We start from the raw sequence: 4,538 nt of genomic DNA on the forward strand, positions 1-4,538 counted from the left end.
CCCTAAGTGTCGTGCCAGTCGAGTCACGTAGGGGCCAATGGAGATAACCCCCCTTTGATGTTGCTCTGTCTGGTGGCGAATGACGAGTACATGCCCGTTCGCCATACTCTATAGAAAGTACGCGTCGTGAGTGTTGAGACGTCGGTGCTCTTTCGACCTCCTATCAAAGTGTGTGCCAAAATGGCGTGTAGGTACCTCAAAGAGGGAAAGAGAGTTGATGCCTTGGAGCGGCTCGGGTCGTAGGTGGCTAAATCAGGGACCAAAGCGTACCAGCACTTCGAGGCAGAGTAGTGGATGTGGCGACAGAGAGTGTCGTGGTCGTTCTCATCCATGAACTCCTCTATGTACAGGCCCAAAGCTATACCAAACTCAGGCACACTCAACTGGCGGAGTAAACCGTCAAGACGGAACTGGACTGTTCCAAGATCATCAAAGTTGGTCATGACGTCTTGAACATGGAATGTCGAGCAAAGTTCAAGTGTCAGCTCAAGGTACATCGGCTCGATGATCGCAAAGAAGAGGTCCTATGGATCGGTTGTCAAGAGTGCTCATACATCGTCAGCCAACTAGACTTGTTCAAGCGTTGTCCAGTCAATGCAGCGGCCCACACCTAAAGGTCGGGTCCGTAGGATTTGGAATAGTTCCTCCTGATTCCGGGTGGAAATTGGATGTATGGGTGGCAAATTTTTGCGGTAGGGCCCGAGGAAGAAGCCCTTTTCTGCTTTTTCGAAGCGGGAACGGTAGTTTTCTTGCCACGTGAGCTTGACATGATATTCTTGTAAGAAGAACAAAGAATATAACATAACTAATTAACTCAAGAAGTAATCATGAATATAGTTAAACTAACCAGTCCAACCAACAATACTTAGCAGTTTAATCTAAATGATAGAAGTTTATATAGCAATTGACATAATAAAAGCATGATTATTTTCAACATAAAATGACTGAACTAGACTCTTATGAGAACACACGAAAAGAATGAATGTATTAGAAAGCAATGGCTAAAATTGCAAAGAATGAACGTTTAAGCATAACTATAGTGAGAACTATGAATATAAATAAAAAATTTGCCAAATAAAAACATAAGAATCATAAAATTAGTAAAAGGGATGAATAAAATAGAGAGAAAAGAGTAAACAAACGCTACAAAGATGAGAATGGGTGTCAAAAATGGAGTTGGAGGCGGTGCACGGGCGTGGCAGAGAGGCTGTGTGGACTTGCAGCGGCTAGGGTTAGGGATTTTGGGTGAAGAAGATGATGAATAGTGAAAGGTATTTATAAATTTTGGGACACACAGCCAGGGGACACGCCCGTGTTCCTCAATTTTTGCCTGTGTGATTCGCGAATTTTGAATTTCGGCGCTTTAGACATTTGGCCCACGCTCGTGTTCCTTGAGAGTGTGGGTGCACACGGCCGTGTCTATCTTCGTTTGCTTCTCCCACGCCCATGTATGTAGGCCCAAGCCCATGTTAATCTGATAGGTTCGACCACAGGTTCTAGACACAGGCGTGGCAAATGCCCGTGCTATTTTCTCAGGTTCAACCACAATTCTATGACACGGGCATGTCACACGCCCATGTTGTTTTGGCAGATTCGCCCACAGTCCTAACGCACGGCCGTGGCAACTTATCACATCCCATGTTGGGGAAAATTTTGCCCTGTTTGCACAAGGCTTAAGGCACGCCCGCGTGCTTGGCCGTGTGAGTGTGGTAAACCTGTATTTGAGAGCTCTGTTAGTAAGTTAGGTGTTTAAACACTTAAAATTTAAAGAAGTTAATACCGTTAGTGCTCGGGTTGCCTCCCGAGAAGTGCTTATTTATAGTCTAAGCTTGACTTACCTTTCTGGTGAATGGTCATGGTGGTTCAGGGAGTTTATACTCCTCATTCCTGTTATGAATCCCATCAAAATAAGGTTTTAGGCGGGTATTGTTTACCTTAAAGGTCCGAATTTGGGATAATTTACCTTGACTGTACCAAATGGGAAAATTTTAAGTACCGTAAGAGGAATTTCTTCATCGGTTTGGCAGTGTAAATTTAAGGATTTGCAGCATTTAATGAAACTTTATCTCCAACCTTAAGTTGATATGGTGAGGCATTGAGCTCGTTCTGGCATAGTTTTGGTTTATCGTGTTTTCTCTATTTAAATGTCAACCATTCATCTAACTCCTCGATTCGTAACCTTCGTTCTTCATGGGTAGATTCTTTGTTGTGGATTTCGAACTTATTTCTTGCAAAATAGGTTGCACTGTATGATGAGTCTTAGTAGAACAATTTGTACAATCACCTTCAATTTTAGATATGTTGTTCGGGTTGCGAGCTTGAAGGTTGATTGTTTCATCTCCTACACGAAGTGTGAGTTCACCTGTTCCAACATCAATAATTGTTCTAGCAGTTGCTAAAAAGGGCCTTCCCAAAATTAAAGGAACATTACTGTCCTCTTCTATGTCTAAAACAAAAAAATCAACTGGGAATATAAATTTGTCAATTTTAACGAGTACGTCTTCAGTGATACCTCTAGGAAATCTAACAATTTTATCTGCTAATTGAATGCTCATCCTAATTTGTTTGGGTTTCCTTAGACCTAGTTACTTAAACAATTTCTAAGGCATAACACTAATACTAGCCCCTAGATCAGCCAACATATTATTAACATCTAAACTACCAATTAAACAAGGAATCGTAAAACTCCCTAGATCTTTTAGTTTGTTAGGTAGTTTATTCGGAAGAATGGATGAGCAAACCGCATTCAACTCCACATGCGACCTTTCATCGAACTTTCGTTTATTTGTTAGAAGCTCTTTTAAAAATTTTATTGCGTTTGGCATCTACGAAAGTGCTTCAATAAACGGTAGGTTAATATGTAGTTTCTTTAAAAGTATAAGGAATTTACCAAATTGTTCGTCTAAGCGGTCTTTCCTTGTCGCATTGGGGTATGGCACACGAGGTTTATATTCTGTACTTATGGATTTTTGTTCATTTTGGCCTACCTCATTCTGACCTTCACTTACCACTGGTTCTGGCCTTGGTTTTGCCACTAATCCTTCCTCATCTTGAATGACAATTGCATTGAGTTGCTCTCTTGGGTTAGATTCAGCGTTGCTTGGCAGGCTACCTTGTGGTCATTCGAAAATCAACTTGGCGAGCTATCCAATCTGAGTTTCGAGCCCCTGGATTGATGCTTGTTGATTTTTGAGTGTCGTCTCGGTATTCTAAAAAATGAGTCTCTGACACTGAGATAAATATTGTTAGCATCTCCTCAAGGTTCGGCTTTTTCTCCTGCTGGTATGGTGGTTGCTGAAAGCCTGGAGGGGGTTGTGGTTTCTAATTTCCTTAGCCTCCCAATGAAAAATTTGGGTGATTCCTCCAACCTGCATTGTAAGTATTGCTATAAGGATTGTTTTGAGATTGAGGATTATTACCCATGTAATTTAACTGTTCGTTCTCCATGTTGTGGCCATAAGGTGGGTATTCTAAATTGCTCGATCCACCTCCATTTGCTTCGTACTACATTACTGGGTAAACCTGTGAAGAACTAAGAAAACCATCAATTTTCCTATTCAAGAGTTCTACCTGATTAGAGAGCATAGTAGCTGAATTGACATTATTAACACCGACTATTTTCATTGGCTTTGTCCTCATGACTTGCCACTGATAGTTATTTAGTGACATCTCCTCTATAAATTCATAGGCATCTTTAGGTGTTTTATTATTGATGGTTCCGCCTGCAGCTGCGTCAACCATTTGTCGAGTCGAAGGATTGAGGCCATTAGGAAAAGTTTGAACCTGTAGCCAGAGTGGTAACCCATGGTGAGGGCATTTTTGCAAAAGGTTCTTATATCTCTCCCATGCATCGCAGAGTGTTTCTAAATCCATCTGCACAAAAGTAGAGATATCATTACGTAATTTAGCCATTTTAGCCGGCGGAAAATATTTGAGTAAAAACTTTTCGATCATTTTTCCCAAGTAGTGATTGACCCCCGTGGTAATGAATTCAACAACTGTTTAGCTTTGTTTCTCAAAGAAAAAGGGAATAACCGAAGGAAAATGGCGTTATCAGAAACACCATTAATTTTAAATGTATCGCATAGTTCCAAAAAGTTTGCCAAGTGAGCGTTGGGATCTTCATCCTGGAAACCATCAAACTGAATAAATTGCTGTATCATTTGAATTGTGTTAGGTTTCAGTTCAAAAGTATTTGCAGCTACAGCAGGTCTAACTATGCTCGATTCAATTCCTGTTAAAGAAGGTTTAGCATAATCATACATAGTGCGCAGAGCAGGATTCTGATTTACTAGATTAACAACAATCGCAGGAGGTATCAGGTTTTCCTGATTTTTAGCCATCTCCTTGGTTGTGGTTTGAATATCATCCTCTTGCTTGTTCTCTATGTATCTTAAGCTTCGCCTTACTTCTCTTTGGTTTTTGTGAACTGTGTCATCAATCTCACTGTCAAAAAGTAATGGTCTGACGGGTTTCTTCTAGTCATAAACTATAAGAACCTGCCAGAAAAAGGGAAAAAGAAGAATTAGTAATAAAAA

The 4,538-nt window shown here is 40.7% G+C and overlaps 1 non-coding gene across 1 annotated transcript; it reads left to right on the forward strand.

Moving 5' to 3' along the window:
* The first annotated feature begins 3,799 nt into the window (after positions 1-3,799).
* LOC121210556 (small nucleolar RNA R71) lies at positions 3,800-3,906 on the forward strand. Its single transcript, XR_005905672.1, has one exon. It is a non-coding gene; the product is annotated as a small nucleolar RNA R71 (small nucleolar RNA).
* The last annotated feature ends 632 nt before the right edge of the window (positions 3,907-4,538 follow it).

Source organism: Gossypium hirsutum, chromosome A11, assembly GCF_007990345.1.
Source record: "Gossypium hirsutum isolate 1008001.06 chromosome A11, Gossypium_hirsutum_v2.1, whole genome shotgun sequence".
NCBI classification, from domain to species: domain Eukaryota; kingdom Viridiplantae; phylum Streptophyta; class Magnoliopsida; order Malvales; family Malvaceae; genus Gossypium; species Gossypium hirsutum.